General features: G+C 38.0%; 1 protein-coding gene and 1 long non-coding RNA gene across 9 annotated transcripts in view; one reads left to right on the top strand and one right to left on the bottom strand.

Moving 5' to 3' along the window:
• Positions 1–24136, top strand: part of DPP10 (dipeptidyl peptidase like 10) — a 430530-nt gene that overhangs the window by 342920 nt on the left and 63474 nt on the right. The gene's annotated exons all lie outside the window — the stretch shown is intronic.
• LOC135309071 (uncharacterized) lies at positions 7173–16067 on the bottom strand. Its single transcript, XR_010369376.1, has 3 exons — positions 16037–16067; positions 11372–11468; positions 7173–7432 (listed from the first exon to the last, which is right to left on the bottom strand). It is a non-coding gene; the product is annotated as an uncharacterized LOC135309071 (long non-coding RNA).

Below are 24136 nucleotides of genomic sequence, written 5' to 3'. Positions count from 1 at the left end.
CCTGTTTCTGTCTTTCACTTTAGCATCTTACCTGTATTTTGTTCCTGACCAAGCTATTTGAATTGTACTCGTGTATTTCTTAGGAGCTCTGCTGAAGGCTGATGCTGCTTAGTGAGGCGGAATTGATTTAACTTAAGGGAGTGGGGTTTATTTAATATTTTATCTCTGATAGAAATTGCAGCATTGGCAAGCTACAGAACGTCATATTACCCTGCAGTGGGCAGAAGGGCTCGATTTTCAGATTGCTTCCTTAGTGAACTGAAATTTTACCTGGCTTTTGCCTGCCTTGCTTTTGCAGTCCAGGGTGAAAAAAGACCAAGCCTCCCTGACTCACTCAGAGAAGTTGTGTATTTGATCTAAAACCCTTGACTGTATCCTGTTAAGCCAGAAAACTGGTTTTTTTAGTTTGTTTTCTAGGGTACAGGAGGTTGTAACTGTCTGTTTAAAGTTTCCTAAACACCTGTGGGGTTTTCTGCATACTTTTTATAGTTGCTTGAATTAGCCCTACAAGTTCATAATCCTTGGTGCTACCACAGCATTCTCTGCCTGTTCTTGTGTGTGTTAAACAGACAGAGTTGGCAAAGATGTGAATTACCAGTTATGCCCTGTAGTAAGTCCGTGATCTCTTTGATTAATGTGAATATTTCAGGTTGCTAACAATAAATGCAACTACAAATTAGTAACAAAGTTGCATTTATTTGTAAATTTCTATTAAGATGTGCAATATTTAACAAAAAGTGCATTGCCAAGTCCCAAGAGCAAGGATCTTTGGGTGAAAGTTTTAGAGGCATTGAATACATATCATGAAACAAATTATGTTCTGCCACATTGCTAATTATACCTTGTCTATAGGTACAATTTTCTATAATAAAACCATGTACCTTGTTATTCTTAAATGCAGGTTGGAATGTACATGGATGAATTGACTTCTAGAGACGGTCAAAGTGAATTAAAGCTACAACTCTGTGAATTTTAATAGGAATTTTGTACAAGTTCTGTACTCATTATTCTTTATGTGCTTCATGCAGTTAGGCATTTCTACCTGTCTCTTTTCAATCTTTCTATATGTTTATGTATTTTTAATGTCTTTTGGTTTAACTGCTTCAAATAATCTGTTTCATCATCACCTGTTACGGAAAAAGAATGTGTGCTTAATTGAATTTAAATTATTTTAAGAGTCTACAACTTATAACCATCATCTACTAAGACAGAATTTCCAACTTGTAGGAGTTAGTAACTTTGAAGTTGACATTTCTTTTCTCCAGTAATGATTGCAGCTGCAGATTCTGCACAAATGGCATATTACATGAAGTGAAAGTTTAATTATAAGGGGAAACTTAATTGAATATTTCTGTTTGATTAATAATAAAGAAGCAGGAACATCACGTTTGATTTTAGACAGGCCAAATAAAGGTTGCTGAAGTGCTGCTTTCAGTGAGTTAAATGTGCAGTGCTAAGGTGTACCTCTTTCACTGGGTTTCTCAGGCTGAGCAGGGGCTGTGGCCTCTCTGCTTTGGTTTCTGCTGTGAGGAATCCAGAGCAGTCCAAGGCAGACCAGACACAGGTCAGAGGCTCTTACACAAACCCTCTCAGCTGGCTGTCAATAGAGGATCTTCAGTTCACTGAATGCAGCACCACTGCTTGAAAGAGCAATGCAGCAGCTTTGTATGAGTGCAGACTGAAGTGGTGGAGAGGATGAGTATTGTGCTTTCCTCAGAGTGCCTGGAGAATAAATGGCTCAGCAGTTTCAAAGTCAGTGGGCCCTGTTCACATCTCAGGTAAAATAATTTGAATCCAAAATGGCCACAGAGAGCTCAGTAAAATCAACCCAATGAGGAAGCAGCAACAAGAAACAAGCTGATGAACAAAACTGGGATTTTTTTTTTTTTTTTTTTTGGTATATCAGAATTTCAGCTTTTAAAATTTATTTAAGGACACTTAAAGCATGTCATTTTTTTCCCCTGTTGTGATTATGGATTACTGGAACCTGCCCATGTCCTTTTTGCCACCATGACCTCTGCTTACTGGGCTTTCTAACCACTGGATTATTAACTTCAGAGAAAGCTTGATCTGCTGCCAGAGACATGTACTTTTTCTGGGCAGGCTGCTTATGGCATGTAGTTCCCAGATGATTATCATATCACTCAGCAAACAGTTGTTTCTGAACACACCCTTCTAGTGAATGTACAGGATTCTTTTTACTGGCAAAGTTACTTTACCAAATAGTTGGATGGACAGGAACTAAAATATAAAACAGTACTGAAAATTCAAATGAGTGTTGTCTGTAAAATTATGATTTTCTGAGCAAGAAGCTTAAAAGAAAACTCCTAACAAAACAGCTGTAACTGGAAGCTAGCCAAAGTTATCCATGTCAGGCATTATGTGTTGTATAAGATGTGCATCTCCAAAAAGTGCTGTGGTTTACAACGTTGTGATGGGATGTTGTTTCAATAACTAAGATATCCTAAGAATTAAAAAACACTCCTGAGTAGACAAACCCACTTTTAAGTGCTTTGGTTTTTTCCATGGAATTTTTTGTCAGTAAAGTTATCAAACTTACTTAGGGCTAGAACCCCACACAGTTACAACTGTACGTGTAGTGAGATGGGATTGTGTCTTATACCCAGCACAGTCCTGTATGATTTTTCTTTTTCTTCTTCTTTTTCCTCAACAGTGTACCGTGATGCACCAAAAAGAGAGTGGGGTCCAATTTCTAACACTCAAAGATATAAGAGGGACGGAAGAAAATGGTTTTGATTTTCAGGGTACTATTGAGCTTCATAGGCAGGTGCTTGTAAATGGATAGTAGTTTTCCTACAAAGTTAAGAATTTCTGGAAATAATCATATGTAGCTGAGCATTAGCTCTGCTTGATATTCTGATAAATTAAACTGCCCTCATGATGATGCTTTTGAATCCACACCACAGGAGATTTGGACTTACTGGCATATCTGCACTATAACCCATGTATCTAACCCATAGCTTTTTGCTGGAAAATTGAAATAAGCCTCACAATTCATCTGAAATGTGTGCCAGGGCTCCCAGTGCATAAGAATAGCCTGATGGAGCTGTATGTGAAGGAGGAGAAGCTTCTGAACTTTTCAGTAGGGGGTTGAATGTATATTATGGCAAATAGATCATTTTAAATTAATGTTCAGTACATTTAGGATAGAGTGTATTTCTTCTCCTGTATAAATTGCCTCTAACACAATTCAGAAACCCAATCTTAGGCTTAGCAGTGAACATTTCAAAAACGTAAATTAATATCTTCACGGGGAAGAAATATGGTTTATTATAGAATCACCTGCAATTGCCGCTATAATTATGGCTTTGTCAGTATTTCTGTGAAAACTATTTATTAGGGGTTTTGGAAAAATACTTTTCAGAATGAGCTGTAATGGAGTGTGCAGCTCTGCAGGCAACGCCTGAGCCTGAGGTGTGTCCTGCACTTGGTGCTCTGAACAGAGAAATTTGACTTTTCTCCTGTGAAAGGTCATACACAAGTTGTTGGGAGATTCCCAGGGATGCTGACTTTTCTCTTTAAGTAGCCTTTTTAATATCTGAAGCAGGGAATCTTCCTGCTTAGGATGCCAGTGGCAGAGGTCTGTTCTTGCTGACAGCATCAGTCCCTGGGACGTGGGTCGTGGCCCTTCCTGCAGGGCTGGCAGTGCCAGGGCAGAGGGGAATTGGCTTCTCCTCATGGGCATGGCAGTCCCGGGTCAATTGCTGGATTTGGTAACCCTGCAGGTCTTTGTCAACCTGAGTGATGTGGTGATCCTGTAATTTCTTTGCTTTCCTTATAATAAAAGATAGCATATTTGTAACTAGCAAGCTGTGGCTGTATCCACCAGCACAGCAAAGATGCGTGATTCAGTTTCAGTATTTTCCTCAACACTGGTGCATATAGATTAAAAAGGTAATACTTGCTGCTATAAATTACAAAAATAAATTTAATTCAGATTTCAAAGTTAGTTATTAGCCCAAGAGACCTATGTAAGTTTGACAGGAAATTTTAATATATTAAGAAGATGCTGTTTTACCATGCTGACCTTCTGCTTCAAAATGGTGACTTTAATTTTTGTCTCTTCTTTAGCTGGCAATCTTGACTAAGTTTTCTGAAACAGCCTTGTGGTTCTGAAGAAGTTCTTCTGAAACTAATAGAATGAGAATCAGAGTAAAAATGAGGTTAAATAAATGAGATGGAAAGCCAGGCCTACTCAAAGAAAGATACTGGAAATGTTGACCAACCCATAGTTAGTCAGTGCACTGATGTCTCACAAAATTCTTGTAATGTGAACTAAATTAAAAGCAGGGGAGAGAATAATTAGAAATTAAAGAAAAAAAAAACAGTGATCGTCAGTTTAATCTAAAATCAAGCAAGCAAATTTTAGTGAGCCAAGAGTGTTTTTCAGGATAAATATAAGTACAGATGCTGGGGTCAGGGGGGCAGGGAGAAAATGCCTCTTATCCCACTTTTTTGGGTTTTGTTTCAGGGAGCAAAGAAAGAAGAATTAAAATTCTTGCACCCGTCCAACAGAGATCATTATGTGTCAGGTAGCCCAATGAAGAAATTCTTCATTCCAGAAATGTAAAGTTATAAAGGCATTCACAAGTACAATTTTCCTCCTCAGCTGGTAATATCATTTGTGTGTTATCAAAAAAAGGTGTTAATGAGTGATTAAAAATGGGCATAGTTTAATTTTTAAAAATTGGCTCACTCTCACAATTAGCACAGTGTGTTTATATATTAATAGAGCTTAATCAGATCAGAAGGAAAGGATTTTAACTCAGAGGAAAGGAAATCCCAGAGTTGATTTTTCAAAGCAGATAAGAAGGCATATTCTCATTTAAGGATTACCTACAGAGGACAGGATTCACTGATGCTGTAACTCTGGCTATGGAATGAAGATGGGTGGGTTCTAGATTCTGTGACTTGATAGTTTCCTTAAAGGGTTGTTCAAAATCATACAGAAATTAGGGCCATGATGTGTCACTCATGGAGTGACATTGATTAATCTGTCATTAGCATAAGGTTGACAAGAGCTCAGAATATGGATTAAAATGGTCACCTTTGGCCTTCAAAATAGAAAAATATAATACTGTTCTCTGTATTCATAACTCGTACAGAAACTCTTATTTCCAAGCTCTAGTTAATCTTCAGAAATACCAGGAAGTGGACAATTTTTTCCAGTTCTATTCATTGCCTATGAAAAACTGTATTTTCTACCCCCTTAGTAGTATGCCTTGAGATCCCAAATAATCAGTGTGTGCAGTTTGTCATTACCTCTAATCCTTAAATTAGACTCACACTCTAACTAAAATCATTGCAAGTGGCTTTCATGAATTCAGTAAGGCACAGCTCTGTTAAAAAAAACATTACAAGTCATGAAGGAAGCACTTGGGATGGAAAATATGTCCTGGAAATGGCCAGGGCTACTTCCCCATTCTGTATATGTTGAGGAGTGTGTTTATTCTGTGGTAATGCCAGCTAAATAAGCAGCATTAGTAGTTAATTAAGAGACTATTAAATATGAACAAGGCTGCCATAACTTGAACTTGTAACAGGGCAAATGGAATAGAGAGGAGTCAGAGCTGCTGCTGGTGCTTTGAGGAGTCTCTTGCTGCTGTGCCACGGGCTGTTCTCCTCCTCTGCTACTGCAAAGTTTCCCAGGTTTGTTCTCAGAACTGGCTGAACTGCTTTTCCTCAATAATCAGGGAAAGCGAATTCCGTGCCTTTTGCTGGAAAGCTCCCTTACAGAAAAAAAGGTCAATGAAAATACCAATGGTTCAAGGTCTGCCAGTCCTAAGAATGTAAAGTAGTGCTTCAAATGTTACCAGCAAACTGTTGCTGCAGGCAAATATCCTATAAAGCAACTTCTACACCTCTGTAAAATATTTATTTGTGTTTGAAATGAGGTTGTCTCTCATAATGAAGAGTAAGTAGCCAACATTCTTGCTTGGCTCTACTTCGCATTTGAAGTTTGAAGGCTTTTTAAATTTCAAATCAGATGTAGAATTTTTTTTCTTGTCTCGGTGTAAATTTAAAAAAAAGAAATATGGGCAAATTCATACACTTTATTCTGCTATTAGATTATTTTCCTGACTTTCCTTTCAGCTCTTTCTACAGAATTCATACTTGGAGTGGATTTAATTCTGGAAAGGTATCAACTTTATTGCATAACTGTGGGATATGCTTCTCTAAATGTCAGGTATTATCAGAGCACAGCACATTTAGAAGAACTCAGACTGAATAACCCCAAGGTTAGATGTATTTAAATTTGACTTCATTACATTTTATACAAGACAGAATATCTCTATCCAAAAAGGTCTGTGAGGTTTTTTTCTCTCCCTTTACTTGCCACACTTCAGTATCAGTTGGTAAAAACCTTCAAAAGCAGAGCTGTGAGGGTCAGAGCTGCACAAAGCACTGACATATTAATGTTGCATGTTTGATTAACAGAGAGATACAACACTTTGTTATTCATCATCCCAAAAAACACCTCCTCAAGAACAAACTGATTTCTTCTCTAAGGGCTGGCAAAGGATTTAGTCAATCTCAGTGGGCAGGGAGAGAGTGTTTGCTGGAGGAAGGGAGGAAAGAGCCCCACCTTGGCCACCCCAGCGTTGGGGATAGAACTTACCTTGGCCCCAGAGTTGGGAAGAGAGCCCCCCTTGGCCCCAGGGTTGGGGAGAGGATTTCCCTTGGGCCCAGGGTTGGGGAGAGAACCCTCCTTGGCCACTCCAGGGTTGGGGAGAGGATTTCCCTTGGCCCCAGGGTGGTGCCTCTGGCGCTGCACTGGGCAGGGCCGCTGGGGCATGGCGTGGGCAGGTGCAGTGAGGGATGGTCTGAGGATGCTCAGCAGAGCCAGGGGTTCACCTGCTGGGGATATCAGATATATTTGATGTGTGATAGCAGAGCAATTTAGCACCTGTTTCAAAACTTTTTTTTTTTTGGTGTGTGAGGAATTTTAATGCTAAAAGGACACCTCTGGGAGTAGTCAATAATTGAGTTTCTACCAGTGATTCTTTTCCCTCAGGGTTGCAGTGCCTATGATCCACTTTACAAACCCAGGTTCTGTTTACATCTGGCTCTTAAAAATGGTTCTGAGAAACGCATGCTGCTTTCACATAGGATTTCAGTTTAAATTAATAAAAAACTGACCTCATGGTGCAGTTAACTTCAGTGATGTCCATGTGAACCTTGATGCACAGGTGCTTAGCTGAACCACAGATCATGCAGCACAGTTGCTTTAAGCTGCATGACATGTTTGTAGCTGCAGAGCTGTAGCTGATTCTTATTCCCCCTTGTTCTTTTTTTCTGTATGTATATATATTTTAATTTTTTTTTCTTAAGCAGTAGCTAGAAATCAGACTGTTGCCTGTGTTCATTCATCATCTCCTTTGTTTGTTCTTGCCTGGGTCTGCCTGAAAGTCTGGAGAAAATGTGTGAATCAAAAAAAAAAGAAAAAAAGAAACAGATGCCTTATGCTGAACTTTGTACAAGAAGAGAATAATGAGAGCAAGCAGAGAAAATCAAACACCACAGCCAGAGTAAAGAAAAGAAAAGCTGAGTAGGAGTTGCACTGCAGATGGGGGATCAGGAGAGCACCTCACTTCCCCTGCTGGGACTGTGACCATCCCTCCCACAGCACCCACTGCAAGTATAAGAAAGGAAAAACAAGGGAGGAGCTGTTGATTTGTGTTCTCTGTCAGTGTGTAGTTATGGCAGGGCCATAGGGGATGCAGGACCAGGCACTTGGGATGTCCCCCTGGGGTGACTGAGTGAAGGTAAAGAGTCCTTGGAAAGTGCTTCAACAAAAAAGGAAAGAGAAAACAAGGGAAAAGTCAATCTGTCTGTAGCAGAGAGGAGGAATCACTTAGAGCAGTGAAGGTTAAAGTGTTGTCTCTTCTGCCCCAGTGTTCAAAAGCAAGGTTAGCTGTGACCTGGTTGACCTGACAAATGCTTAGTTTAAGAGATTTAACAAAAATATTAGAATTGCCTTCCTGGCCCTGATAAAAATTGCTGCAGGGAAGTACCTGAGGTAAAGAAATAGTCACGATTTTTAATCTCTGAAGACATATAGAAGATTGATATGATCCATAAAACTGGAAAGGAAAGAGTGGTTTTCCCCCAAAAGTATGAAAATAGGATTTCCTTGGGAATTTTGGTGGAGAAATGGAGTAAGATTGATTTTTTTAAGAGAGGAGTTAGACTGCTTGAAAATACCTAGAATTTAACAAAGAGTAGGTAACTGCCAAGATCCATCTGTAAAGTTCAAATCATAACAAATCAGTTTAATTTCTCTGCAATTGTACAGAAAACCTGGTGAGTAGATAAGGAGTGAGTGGCCATGGTGGTGTCACCAGGGGGAGATGAGGAAATGTGCTCTAAATGGGACCATCATAATTAAAAGCAGATTGCAGTTTTATGCTTGCAGTAAATGCTGGCAAATAAATGGTTCACTGTCAAAAAAGATGGATTTATATCTCGTAGGGCTCTGGCCAGAGACCAGTAATATTCAGCATTTTGATAATTCAGATAACAGAAAAGGGAATACATCTATTTAAAGTACCAGATGATATCAAAGTGGGTTACCAGCAGCCTCAGGAACAAAATTAGAATTGAAAGCTATATGAAAAAATTGGGAGAAGTGATTTGTATATGCAGGTTTCAATTCAATGGATGCAACTGCAAAATCTTACACTTCCTAGGGAATAAACCTAGTAAACAAATATGTAATAGGCAGTGTATTATAGTCAGTAGAATTCTATAAAAATATATGGGGATATGTGTCAGGGAACAAAATAAACACAAAAGTAATGTCCTATGCTTTAGTGGAAAAAAGAAGTTTCACACTTCAGTGTTTAATCATGTGTTTTTTGTAGGACATAGAGAAGTCTTGAAGAGAATATTTAGGTCAAGAAAGAACTGAGTTTCCTTAGCATCAGCAGGTGGATGGGAGGCTGGGGATACAAGTCTTCAAATATGTAGCAGATTCCTGTGTACAGTGAGATGATTTTCTTTTATATGATTTTATGGTAGAAGGTTAGGATTAGATAGATTAATTTATAGCCAAAGAGATTTTGGTTGGAATGAAGAGAAACGTTTATAAACAATAAAATAGTTTAAAGCCAAAATAATTTTTTTAGACGGTGTGTAGAATTTCCATATTTAGATGTTTTTGTAATGTGATTAAACCCATTTTTTCTCTATGCTTTAGAGGCAGCTCATTCTGTCCTGAGGTGAGGCTGGTTCTCAGTCAGATTTTTCTCCCATTTTTCCATCAGGCATTGATAGTTTAGGAACTAAATCCCACACTGCTCAGTGTTGCAGTCCCCTGCTCAGTCTGTTTCAGTGCAGGGGATAATCCAATAACAGAGAAAGTCTATTTATGCACATCTTTGAGACTTAACAAATTCCCTTTTCCTATTGATTGCAAATTGTTTAGGTTGCATTAAGTATGACCAGAATGCTGATAAGCTCTTCTTCATTATCAGGCAGGGTGGAAAAAATCCTCTTTCTTTATTACACTGAGCTCTCTTGCATTAGCATGTTAAAGAATTACAAATTAAGCCAATTCTGATACTGTGGAAGTAAACCACACGATTGGTAAAATCAGGTGAGTAGAGGAGTAAAAGTATTGCCCAAAGAAGTAATTTAGAAGATCATGAAGTAGGCGCTGTTTGCCTTCAGATCTAAGTGGAAAACTTAATTTAAAGCTAATATTCTGTAATAAAAGTTATTAATTTTTGGTGTCCTTCCTATGGAAAAATAACATACATAATTTGCTATATTGACAGAATACAGAGTTATAACTTGGTTTTAGCTGGCTCTAATTTTTTATCACTAGAAAATTTTAAAAATGAAGTTGCGCATAAGAAGTGCACTCAAGAATGTCAAGTTTCAGGTGTTGGGATTTTTTTTTTTTTCAAAAAAGGGTGTTTTGACAGTTTACAGACAGCAATTTAATACTCATAATTAATTGCATGCTCATTTAATTGGAAATTGAATCACTTGTCAGTGTTAGAAAGTTCAAGTTAACTTGTAACTTGCAGCTAAGACATTGTGCACAGAGCAGTCTACTCCCAAACCACTTTATTTCCTACAGTGTGTTTATGGAACATAATGCACCTCTTTGCTGTGTGATAAATACCCTCAAGAAGATTGTTAGAGAATTAAATGTGCTATTATCAGCACGGAACAGAGCAGATAACCTTGCTGTACAAAGCATTGCAGTGTCTTTATCTCATCTTTGTGCTGCAGAGCTGCAGTCACCAGCCTGGGATTGCTCCAGAAGTTCTGTGCTCACAGCAGCTGCAGGGAAGGCCAGGGAATTTCTGTGTTTCATGCTGCAGCCAGTGATGGGCTGCGGGAAATCCATTCAGCCAGGAGCCTTAAGCAGCTGGGACAGGGGCTAGATGGAGTTAAGGGGAATAAAGTGGATATTTATTGAAGTGCCTTCAAAGGCCACAGCCTGGCAGTCCCAGAGCCACAGTTGTGGCTCTGCTGGATGGCTCCAAGATGGAAGCAAAAGAGGGCTTGGTCACAAGAGCTCACATTTTCATAAGTTCTGGTCCATTAGCGTGTTGGAGCTAATTGTCCAACCACAGCTCCAGCCCATGGAGCCCCATCGTGTTTTTCTCTCTTCAGTCCATGTTGTTCATGCTCTTGGGCCTGAGATCCAGATCATTTGTCCTTGGTCCCCAGCTAGAGAAGGAATTATTTTGTCTCCCTACTCTGTGAAGAGAGATCACCGTCCCCTAATATGAAACCCAGACCTACACACCAAAGCAGCACAGAATCTGAAAAAGATAAAAAGCTAAAAGCTGAGGCATCAAGATCAGCTGCAGGGGAAGGCCAGGGAATTTCAGTGTTATGTGGTGCAGCTAATGATGGGCTAGTGGAGATTGATTCAGCCAGGAGCTGTGCCAGAAATGCAAGTGGAGCTTTAAAAGGGCCTGCTTGGGAATAATGGAAAATGCAAGTGGTGGTAGGATCCCAGGTTTGAGTCCAGTTAGATCAGCTCCACCAGAGCTGATGTTAAGAGAGCAGTCTTCTGTGGGAAGCTCCATCAGTTAATAATGGGAATGGATGATGAGGAAGTTAAAATTTCTTCGAGCAAAGCAGATCATTAGCTGCCTGATTAACTTGGCTTCTGAAGTACTGATGGAGAAGTATCTGCTAAGAGAAAGAGCTCAGTAGCATTTAGTTATGTGTGCCTTAGATGTCAGGTACCACTGACCTAATTGGAACAAAAAAGGAAGAAAAAAGGTATGAGAAAAAAAGTGATATCTAATAAGTTCTTAATAGACCCTTATAAATTCCTAACCCACTAAATGAATATGCAATTAATCATAAAATTTGCACCCACCTATAAACCAGTTGCAGGCTACAGAGGTCTGGGTGTGTCCTGTATTACCTTGGTTGGGCTGTGGGGTGCCTTGCTCTTACTGATATAATTCTTAATACTGAAAAAGAGAAAAGAATGATCAGTTTTTTAACAAGTACTGACTGTTAGGGTCACATTTAGTGTCATTCCCAAAGCATGTGCCTGTAATCCATACATGTCTGTGTTCATTTAATATTAGCTGGAATGGGAATGGTGCTTAGGTAAGGTCACTCCACAGACCCTTATCAAACATTTATTTGTTTAATGGAAACCTGCAGTCTATGTGTACGAAATAGAGCCTGAAATGGCTCTTTGTGAGGATATCTGTGCTCTGTACTACTGAATACCACAAAATTTAGTTACTGAATTGAGTCAGGGAAGATCCAAATCCTGAGGAAGAGTTGAACCAGTTACACCACTCAGCCTTGGGCACATAACCAAATGTAGACAACTTGCACCCTCTGAGAGGGTAGATTTGCTGTGAATCCTGTCCCTCCTCAACATCTACAAAGCTTTGCTGCTGACATAATCTAAGACAGGGTTCTTATCCTTGATAGAATCCTGGATCAACATACATGATTCTGTGTATTTTAATTTTTTTTTAATCTCAGCTTCCTTATTGAATTTATCGTTCTTACAAGTACAATTTAATTAAAGGGTGTTGAGTAAGAGTCATTCAAACTAGAGCACCATTATTAGTAAAGGAAATCCTGTAATGAATTTGCTAAATTGGTGATAGTTTTCTGTAAGGGAAGAGGAGCTTTCAGGGAACTTGATGGTCAGTATACAGAACAAAGGGCTGTTCTCCCTCTTGAAAATGTGACCTATTGTGCACCTCTTATGACGAACCATATTTAAAAAAAAAATAAAAAAAACCCAAAAAACCAAAAAAAACCACAAAAGACAAAGATATTTTAAAAGGGGATTTAGATGTTCAAAATGGACATAGTGCAGTAGTGAACAGAAATTAGAAATCATTACAGCAACTGAGAATCTGACCAATGGATTGTAATCAAATAGACACTGCTTAGTTAAAAATCCAAGCAACTCAATTTGATTCAAGTCAATATTATTTTTAAAAGGACTCAAATGTGAATTTGACTAGGTAGTTCCTCATATTAAAGGAGCTTAAACAGTTTTATAACTCCCACTTACTTAAATTAAAAAAGAATTGATCTGTTTATACTCATTATGTACATAATCATTTTAGGTTTAATCATTTAATTCTGCACATTGAATTACAAAGAAGACGAATTAAATATCAAATAAGTGTTATATTATGGAATTTACTCCACTTGAGAATGTGAGAAGAATATAAGCACTTTATATCATATATTTGATGTTAAATCTCTTGAATTTCATTGTTTTGAGTAGAATGGCTTTAGTGTACCTGGAAAGGGGAGTGGTGATATTTTCTGTGGTTTTATGTATCACATTTATGGAGGTATTGGAGTGCCTAAAGATGCAGCACCAGAGATGTTTTTTTAGAATCATGCTGGAGCTGTGCATCTCATTGACTTACCAGTATCTCATTGACTTCATCTGACACCTAAATGCATCCATCTTTAAAAAGTTTAGGATTCTATTCCTCAGAATAGAAATTATTGCAGAGAAAGCACTAAAATTATGTCAAATATGGCCACAAGACAACCTTGGTGTTGTTGTTCCTGCAGGAAAGCTACAGACTAGAATAATCTCAGTAAATAGAATAACTATATACGTATATATATATATATGAGATACTGTGAGCATATATGTCAAATTAGTAAGTGTATATTTAAAGTGACTACTTAGTTGTTTCTGGATACAAATCACACATTAATGAACTAACCTAAGTTTACAGAGATCAATAAAAATATTTTAATCATAGATGTATTTTTCTAGCCACCTCTTTTCAAATACAACCATATCAAATGTGGGAATGGTCAACATGATGGGAAATAATCTGTTTTTATCAATATTTAGATTTTCCTAATAGATGATTCCTTCTGTCAAGAGTATTTTCCTCTCACAAAGTTCATAGGCAGAGCTTTTTTAAAAAAATAATTTTATTCCCTGGAGCAGACTTTCTCAAAAAAAAAATGTCCTTCTGAAGATCACATTCACACTCATGTTCAACTCAATAGGTACAATTATAAATGTATTGGAAATTAAGCCTACTGACCAGATAAAACATTGCAAAATGAATGTTCTGTGTAATGAATCATAGAAAGATCTGGGGGTTTTTTTTATCTAAGAGGGTTTTTTAATTTATTTCTGTGAAATCACTAGCTTTCTCACAGATTTTTTTGGATCACTATAGAAGCTGAGAAAATGTACAAGTGCTCTGTCAGGAGGTTTTGAAAATTGACTTGTAGCCCACACAGTGGTGTTAAAAGAACAAATCCAGCCAAGTCCTCAACTTGCTGTAGTGAAGCTGGAATGGGTTTGCCATTCTTAAATGAGAACTAATATCTGATGCAATTCAACAAGTGGTTGAATGTTCTATGACAATCTTATGTACAATCAGAGCACAAAATAGTTCTCTGGGAAATATTCAACATCAAGAACAAAACTAGTAGTTCATTATTTTTAAAATAGAATAAATGTTTTGTAAGAGTGTTCTACAAATTAGAAGGATGAACTTAGATTCTAAAAAAAATTACATGGAAAGAACCCCCCCAACCACCTCCACTTTATGAGTCACTTCCCCCTACAAAACAGAAATAAGGCAGTGAAGTATCAAGGTAGCTCCTCCATCAATGGAATCTGGAATTGCTGCTTCTCATTAAACAAGTACCTTCATGGGAAGCCTGTGCCTTTCTATTAACAATAAAATTACTTAGCCTGAAGGGAAATGGTCAGCCTGACCCAGGTCATTGCTTCAAAAATGCTAAGGCAGAGTTTTCATTCACTTGAAGCACCATGGTATAGCATAATTGAATCCACCGTGCAAGTGGATATCAATGGGGATGGCTGGCTCTGTTTGACTCTTAAGAAGTAATTCGTTAATCCAGTGGTGGAAAAGTTTATCCCAAGATAAAAACAGTTTTTCAAATATTTTAACCATCCTGTCTCATAGTACTTTTCTCATGCACTGCATGGCAGGGGTATCTCCCACCTGCATTATGCACAAGGAAACCATCCCTCTTTCTCACATTGGCCCCATTCCTGGCTCCTTGATCACAAAAAAAGTTGTCTGACTGCCTCTGACTAGGCCAACAGGACAGTTAGGAAAGCAGGTAAATCTGCTGGTGTTGGCATTTCTCAACAGTGCTGAAAGGAGTGTTGGATAAGTGGATTTCTGTAAATGAGAGTTAGCAGTTACTTTGGTACAGGTAGAATGAAAGAAAGGTCTTTTAAAATACAGACATAGAGTTGAAATACCTTGAAGTAGGTGGAAAAGACTAGACCTTTATGTAACTGTCCCAGAGATATGTTTTAAGCTGTCTTTGTTGCACATCACTCTTTAAACCAAGCTTCCATCTCAGGCTATGAGGAGCACAGATAGTGTGACAGACCTAACAGATCAAATGGTTGAGTCCACTTTTTAGAGAAATATTAAGATGTGCCCCTTTGTTATCCAATTTTTGTGTTCTTTTTAAGTAAGGACAAGTCTTTTTGGGTATTTGAGCATGAAAGGTTTAGCGTGGGGTCTTAGGCAATAAATTAATGTTCCAGTGAAGGCAGTCAACCACCTGCACAAATTTAGCCTTTATAATTCTATTTATTATCTGCAAATATACCACCAGATTAGATGTTTCCTGGAGAGATGAGTTTGGTGTGAGGTATTCATCACTTTGTTACAGCTTCTTTGAGATCACCATGAAGTACTCCCTTGTACTAAATGAATAGCTCTCTTATCATGACCTTTTAATCACTTCATCATGAAGAGGTCTTTTACTTGCTACAGGAATCTACTTCATGATACCACCATCAAAGGGACTGTAATATCATAAAATGGCCACAACAGAGACCAGTACAGAAATATGGCACAATAAGAGAAAATTAGTGAAGATAGACCTAGTTGGCTGCAAGCAGCATCATGGGAAGTGCTGGAGAGGATAACTGGCTGTGAGCTCCATTGTTGGGAACTGCACCTGGAGGTGATATTTTGCTGTTTTATAACAGGGTAGTGGAACAGAAGGGGAACAGTGTAAGCTTGCTAGCAGGGCCAGCAGCACCAAAGAAATCATGGAGATGTGGGAGATGAATAGGGCATGGCCAGAAAGGAAGTTTAAAGACCAAATTTAGCTGTAGTGATACTTGCTGAACTTACTCCTATGGAAAAGATTTTCTTTTCATGCTGTTTTTAAAACATGAAGATACTGGAGTTCACACTGCAGTGCAGAACTGATGTAGGAAGGGGAGAAATCTAAATTGCAGTGTTCAGATTATTTGAAGAGCTTAAATGGGGTTTCTAGAGAATGTCTTGGAGGGATGGAGTCTTGGCTATGTTGGTTGCCTAGAATCATAAAGGTTTGATTGCAGTACAAGAGCACTTTAAACACATGGATTTCAGAAGTAGCTGTGAAAGCTGCTCATAGCTCAGCCTACAGGCAGATAAATACTGAAAGAGAAACAAACAGTAATTTTATCATGAAAACTCTATAAAAGGCTAAATAAAGAATTTATTGCTAGTAGTATACAAAGATTCCCTGGACTCACCAACAGCCAGAGCTACCATGAAAGGTGTCTTGATGTCACAGTGGTAAATTAGGAGAGAGGATGACTTAACCCAAGAAACACCCACTGCCTTCCTGCTTTCCATGTGTCATCCACACTAAGCAATTGCTGATGATGGTAATCAAGGCAGTGAAAGACAGGTAGCTCATGCACAGACACTGAACTGTCAGGTTGCTTAGAATACAGTTTTTCATTCATGTCCTTGATCCTCCAGAAGAGAAAGGCTCTAGGTGCCAGTGTGCTCTGCCTGGATGCACTCCTCAGTTCCCTGAGCCTGTGTTGCAGCCACCATGCCCACACACTGCAGGTCTGCTTGCTGCCTTCCCTCCCTGCTGCCTGTTCTCCTTTCATCTGAGCCTCTTCATTTCCAGCCCTTTAAGGGTCTCAGCTCTGTGTTGTTCTGGATTTGCTCTTTCTTTTTATTATGTCTCTTTTTTTTCCATCCTGATATTTTTAGCCCTGTCTTTTTGTCTTCCTTCTTTCATCTTGCATGCTTGCTGGTTTAGCCATCTGCTTCCCTCAGCCCAGTTTTCTTTTCCATTTTCCCTTTCCATTTCTTCAGACCCACAGGCCATTTATCTCATTGCTTCTCCTTTCTCCAGCTCCACAGGGTCTTTTCATCTCCTCCTGCAATTTGTAAGCAAACAGCAGATGAGTATCCGGTATCTGCTTCCTAGCTGCTGCCTGAGTGACTCAGATTGTCTGCAGAAGAAAAAGAGATATTGAGACTATAGTCTTTACTTCCAAATTGACTCATCACATGCTTTGATTTCCTTTTGTATCTTCATTTCAGGGCACCTTCAGTTCTGTTTAGTTTTGTGCTCAGAACCTGGACATTTCATTTATATGGAATGTTAATTTAGAAAATATTTTCTCAGTTTTTTAACTTTTTTTTTTTCATCATATTTCACATGAATCAGTTTATACATATTTTTGTAAATATCACAACATGAAGAAGTGTGTCTCTTCAAACCAAGGTGGTGTTTTTTTCTGCATTTGGAAATTTTCTCTTTAGCAATCTGTTTGAATAAATGCAATATGTGACTCACCATGGAAAAACTGAAAATAAAACCCAATTCTTTCTTCCACAGTATCTCAAAGAGCAATTAAACCATCTGAGAACACTTGATGAGCTTTGCCTTTAAGAATCAGTGTTTTAAAACATATTTTGTTTTCACTTAACAATTTTCAGTATTGTTAAAATTGGAGACACTCAATCCAAATTCCCTGTAGATGATGCCTTTTGTGTGGGATATGAGTAATCCATAGAACCTTGTAAAGAGATCAGACTGTCTAAAGTGTCAGGCATATTAAAGTACTTAAGTGCATATTTTTCTAAGACAGGTTTGGATTCTCAGCTGCATTGACCAGAGGCAAGCACCCTCACCAGTGTCATATTTCTATGGAGATTAAGTTCTGGTTGTGCTGTCAGAATTTATATCTTTTGTTTCCCCTTATGCTTGTCCAGATCAAAGTACACATGCACGCTCTAAAGCTGCCAGCAAATCTCTTCAGGAAAAGAGAAATTTCTATAAATCCCCACATACTTATAAAGTCCAAATTTATTTTGTTCACACTGAATACGAGTGTGAGCATAAGCTTGAAAAGGATGTGCACATACCCTGTGTATCAATAAAAAAAAAACCAAACCAAAACAAAAAACACGTATTATGCTTGAGGCTTGAGATCTACCAGTTCCACTGTCATGTAACAATGATTTCAGTGCAGTCATTTCTGTTTTTAATGCTTCAGGTGAATAAACCAGATAAAAACCCATAAAAATTTTTGTCATAAGTCATCTCATACAAGACTCAAGAAACATATTTTACGTGGTAGTGTAACTAATAGAATTTCAAATGACAGTGATGTGTGAGGCTTTGAGAAGTGGCAATGCAGAACATTCTTCCTTGAATAATTCACTCGTCTGAAGTTATTATATATTCAAAACTGATTGAGTTGCACATCCAAATGATGGTCTATCAGCTGTTGATGTAGGAGAAGAAAAAGAAGTTTCTGCATTTATTCTGAACTGTGGTTTGTATCACATTACTCCTGGTTATATGAACTGAGCTTAATTGATTGTGATTTAATTTACATTCTGCAGTGGATGTCTTTTTCTTGAGATAATTAATCTTACTGAAAAATTCTCTGTGAACAGTTGAGGCTCCAACAGATTTTCTAGAGGTGCATTTTTGTTTAGGCTTCCTTGACAGCCTTTTTTCTTACAGATAAATTACGTGTCTCAGAATGTCTTGCCTTTATATTTATTTTGGTTTGGCACCATATAGTTGTTATGGCTGGCAATATTTCATACCCCAAAGTATTAATGTTAACCATAAATTACTACCAATGATATGCAGTGGTTCTTATCAATCATGAGAAATAATCAATGCTGATTGAAACAAATAAATATGATGCTTTTCAAAGTTATAACCTTGTCATATAACTCCAGTGCTCAAATACATCAAGCTCTATCTTAAATTAACTCTGCAATTATATACAGAGTTTTCAGAAACCAGATATTTCACCAAAAGGGCCAAAATTGTGCAAGACTATATATAAAGATTTAGACATCAATAGTGGCAAAAAATTACCTCTATTTTTTTTTTTTGCTTCTAGAATTGGGTAGAAAGAAACAATAGGATTTACAGATGGGTAGCAGTTAATCATCTCAGTATTACAGACTCTTCAGTTGATTGTTGCTGTGTGTCATACTATTTAAAATGAGAAGTCCCCATTGCTCTCTCTATCCCAGATATAATCAATATGAAATCAGTCATTAACTCCTGTGGCTTAACTGACTGAAACTAACACCAGGAAAATACCAGTTAAATACTAGAGCTCCAAGAGCAAAAGGTGCTGCTTCACTGGTGCGTGGTGTGAAGCACTTCTGGTGTGTATCCCAGAGTGAGCTGAGCTTTGGTGTCAGTGCATAGTCTGAGCTCTCACTGTGTTTGTTGCCATGGCATGAAATCAGCACAATTCCAGTCTTTAATCAATACTATTTTCATGAATATGCAGAGACCATCACTGATTGGTATGGAGTGTGGTTTTTCAAACTCTTCTCTAACAGGTGTTATCCTGTGTTATCCAGTGGTTTCATGTTCCTCTGTGGCTCAGAATTCAACGCTGCAGAGCTGTCTCTTCACCTCTTACACACCCAAGGAACCAATTACATCAAACCCAACCATGGCTGTGCCGTGTTCAATCCCATTTAGCAGCAGTTCCTATGCTGGAGAACACATGGAGTCAGGCTGGAGAGGAAAAGGGGGAACATTTGAGGTGAATGGTAACAGAATTTTAGAGAAATTTGGATTTCACCATCATGTTATTGATGCCATTAACATTATTTATTTATTTAACACATAAATTGCAAAATGGATGGAAGTTTCATCCAGCAGCTGTGCTTTGCCTTTGGCAGTAGTCATGCTGCTTCTAATTTAATCTTTTTAACTCCCTCACAGGTTTTACTAACAGGGTGCTGAACATCTTGCAATACAAAGATAAGAAAGGAATATATCTTCTTTATTGTTTTGTGATCAGCACATTAGATACTGATTCCATTCTCTATGCACTGCAGTCCCAGCAAGGTCACGTGTCTTAAAGCTCGTAAAAAGGAGATGAGGAATAGGAGCTGGTTGTGGGAATGTTAGTCTGGTTTTTTTGGAGAGCAAGAAGCTGCTGCTTGGAATCCTGCTGGCATCAAGCAGAGAGTTCCCCCTCCTACTGTAACTCACTTGCTTTCAGCAGTCTTTCCACAATGGAGGAAGTTCAGCCACAAAACAATGTGGTGTTCTCCAAATGTGTAGACTAAGAATCTTGTACATGACAATAAAGACCTGCTGAAAGCCTTTTCTCATTTTCATTGCTGGAAATGTGAATTACACCAGTGTTCTCTGAAAAAAATTGATAGCAAAAGAGCGCTAACTAAAGGAAAAAGAATTTCAATAATTATTAGCATAATATATATAAATAATAGACAGAATTTGTATAATTTAGTATATTTTGTATAGGTTGTGTTTTTTGTATGGGGGTTGAACTTGAATATATGTTAACTTACTGAAAATATATAATACAGGTTTTTTTCCTGGCCACAAGCACGCTGTATTTATATCAGTAATCCCTTCAAAAGATCTTCATAACCATCCTGTGCCTCATTATATCCCCTGGTAGTCTCTCCACTCTGCATCTGGTCCTTGCTCAATATTTGTGGCTCATAGCATGTTCTAGATGTTCCATTTTTATTCTAAGGTACTTTTGTCCTAAAGGCAAAATAGGAATCAATATATGTTTACATTTCTTTTTCTAAAGTGCGTTTTTGAGCCTTTAGTGGAGGTTACTTAATGATTTGTGGTCTTGAATGAGATTCTGTCATTGTGTGTGGGTACTTCGTTGCATGGATGGCAGATGAATGATGGGTTATATTTTGCTTGGCCTTCTGATCACTTTGCCACAGCAAAGGCTTTTTGGTTCAATTCTCAGCATAAGTAGATTTTTCTGTAATTCTTCAAATGCTTAATTCAACTGTAGAAAAGAGGATAAAGGCAGAATCCTTGTCGTGGTGCTGTTTTTTACGCTGTGCATGACAGCCAGTAGCTCCTGTGGCTGGCACCTTCTGAGGCAGTTTGGAAATGTGCCAGACCATTTTACTAAAGTATGATGAAAGATCTTCAAAAGTGAGAAGGGCCACGGGTGACTGGAGAAGTGAGTGTCCTTGGCAAGCTGCATTCCTGTTTACTTCCCTGCTTCACTGTGTCCTGTCCCCTGATTTCTGGGTTCACATGCATTTTGTGATATGCTCTGTAATGCTGGTTATTAATTTTGACTGATCACTTTTAGTTTGAGGTAGTAATTTTTTTTTTCAGCTGGGCTTAGGAAAATTTGTTTCTCCCTAACTTTGTTGTTACAGATGTGGTGGCCTGAAGGGATAAACGAGACAAGATTTGTGGGAAGAGGTAATATCTTTTATTAGGCCAACTGATGTAGCTGGAAAAAATAGAAAAGGTTTCAGGCACAGAAAACCTTTTCCAGGTCGGGTTCTCTTATAGCTTTGAATTTCCTAATAATTAACTTGTGCCTGTGAAGCAATAAAAGCAGTTTTTTGATCTTCCTTTTTTTATGAGTAATACTGTTTGAGAGGCATCCATATATTGCAGAAGTTTAAACTTTACCCATCTAAGGTTGATTATTTTGTGTCCAAAACTGATTAAATTTTTTACCTCATAGAACAAGAATATAGTAAATTTTTATTCAGATTAGTAGTCTCATAAAATACTATATTTATTTTTTCATGGGATCAGAAATGTAAATTAACCCATAAAAGACCTGATATTTCACTAGTGAATCAGAAAGATCTGCATGGTTTTGAACCTTATCTGAGAAACTGCTTTTGTTTTCAAATCAAGTTAGGTGTTTGGACATAAGTGGGATGGGAATGATGGCAAACACTCAATTTCAGCTATTTAATGAGTCTCTGCTGCTTTTTTTTCACTAATAGGAAGGGCATAGCTTTTAAATAGCATGTTCTATTTGCTATGTTCAATACAAATAGATGGATATCTGTGCTGTCTGCAAGACATGGACACCATTTGGCTGTTAAGCTTTGGAATAACTGAAAGTATTACTGCAGGTGCTGAAATTTTCAATGTATTTCATATCCTCTCAGCTTTTATAGTGCTTGCACAGACTGAGTGCTTTAATGCCCTGTGAGATGCCTTATTGGAACCTGAAAGGGGAATTTACAGAGTGTAGCAGCACTGAGAGCTGCAGTGAGGAGCTCAGTTTGCAGGTGTCTGTTTGGGTGAAAACAAAAATACAGGACAGGCATTTCACTACCTTGCAAAAAGCTGTGCCAGCAAGAAGGCATCATTATTGCTCTAAATAAATAACACATGAAAGATTGTAATTGGTTTATAATACAGGAAATGGATAAAGGATGCATCAAGGTGTTTGGCATGCCCAAGCATTTTGGGATTATAGAGCAGCGAGGTTCTAATGTCATCAGCTCTCTTCCATTTCCCTGGAGCTGAGAGCTCTCATCACACCATAAAAATACTGCTACTGAGGTTTTCTTGGCAGCTTTTTAGCAAAAACATTATTCTGCTCAGAAATGTTTTCCAAATTACCCAGGGACAGTGAACTGGATCTTTTCTGGAACATTTTGCAGAATTAGTGGAGTGTGTTTGGCAGAGTGTATAAGGCAGTTTTCTTGCACCTTGTTGGGCTATGCACTGAGTTCCATAGAATTATTTCACTTTTAGAACTGCAGAAAGAAAAAATAATTCCTTGAAAGGTAGAGAATAAAGGACACATGAAACTCCAGATCTCAATTTTTGAAAGAATCACACCTTCATCTAAATGTGTCATCTAAAAGTTCAGATCATGATTGATAAGTGTGTTTTTTATTGTTGGCTGTTAGCTGAGTAATAGATTGTTATTTCAATACATTTTGACTGGAGCAATTTGTCTTGAAATACTTTTGGCACCTTTTTCTTTTAGGTCCTTTGTAATAGAGTTCTGTAATTTCATTTTTTTCATACACAAATGCAGCTAACTTTTTTCAGTGTTGAGCAGCACCAGATGAAAGCTTGTCATCACTTTACAAACTGATAAAAGAATGAATTCAGAAGAAATATTTAATATGCAATGGTTGTTACCGACTGCATTCTCTGGCAAAAGAAAAATTAAATAAATTGTACTGAGGGGGAGGTATACTGTCTGTCTGATCTAAAAAGCCATTTTCACAGTTCTTAACATTGCAGGGAACATTTTCCAGCTTATCATAACAGAAGCATGCAAGTTATTTACTTGCCAGAAAGGCTTAAAGCCTAGCAATCATACATGCCACATCTGAAGTGAAGGCTCCTTACAGCGCCCAACCTTAACAGGTGTAATTATTTTAATAAATTATACCAGGCCATTTTCCTCTTTTTGTTTTCCTCAGCTGACATGACAATGCAGAAATTGCAGTAATGCATTTAATATTTTAAAAGGCTTTTCTCTCCTGCATTGCTTTTCTTCTTAGAGATGTTTTATGTGTCCCTAGTCATTAGTTGATTTTCTCTGTATGTAGAAGATGAGTATTTTTCACTAAACCGAACCCTTTTCCTCAGTTTCACATCTCTTATTTTGGCCAGTTGGAGCAATTCAATGTTTAAATATTAGTCTTCATTCAGTCTTTTTGATAGGAAGGTGTGGAGTGTAAGAAATGTCTAAAAACCTTTTGGAATATGAATGGTTGCACTTTGGGTTTGACTTGCACTCAGGAGGGAGCCTTCACTGTAAATACACTGCGAGAGGGGTCAGTGCTGCCTGAGCTTTTGTTTGGTTATTGGATTAAATTACCAGGTTGGTGTTTTTTTCTGCTTTGCCCATCCTAGAATACAGGAATTGTAGGGCAAAATTCCGCAAGCCTGTTCTGCAGAGGACACGACTGGTGGCTGTGTGGGAGGTGTGATCCTGGTATTTAGAGAGTTGCTGCTGCTCCTGCCTATGGTGCCAGGGGTTGTGTGGTGGTCTTAGGGGAGGGCTGTGTCCCAGCCGTGGCACAGCTCTGTGACAGAGGAAGCCAAACAGGTTGAGCCTTTGTAGAAAACTACAAGAGCTTCCTAAGCTCTTTCTATGAGAGCCAGACTAGAAAAATAAGTATTTTCTACATCCTTCTTGTTGATTTCATTCCGACAGTGACTGTGTTTCAATGTGTGGCTCTCGCAAACAGGATGAATTAGGAAGCTTGGTACTTGTAATTTGTACATGGTGTTCCTGTTAAGAACTAAAACTAATATGAGTAAATCGAGAAAAAATGTCAGCATACTGTCTGAAAGTGACCTCACTGTAGTGTTGGTCTCCACTAGAAATGGAGCTCTTTCAACTTTTTTCAACAGATATTAATGTTTCTGCATAAATGTTTAGACAGAAATTTTACACAAGGTGGTAGCAGAGTTTCCACATGATATATGAAGTGTTGTTCTTGTTGTTACAGTATATTTTCTGTTTAAGCTGTCAGAATGACTTATTAGTTTAGCATTTCTTGTTGAAATATATTCTGCCCAATAATTTACTTTTAAAATATTCCTATTCAAA

This window comes from Passer domesticus, chromosome 10, assembly GCF_036417665.1.
Source record: "Passer domesticus isolate bPasDom1 chromosome 10, bPasDom1.hap1, whole genome shotgun sequence".
NCBI lineage: Eukaryota > Metazoa > Chordata > Aves > Passeriformes > Passeridae > Passer > Passer domesticus.
Note: the sequence above shows the minus strand (reverse complement) of the source record. Positions and strands in the feature narration are given on the sequence as shown.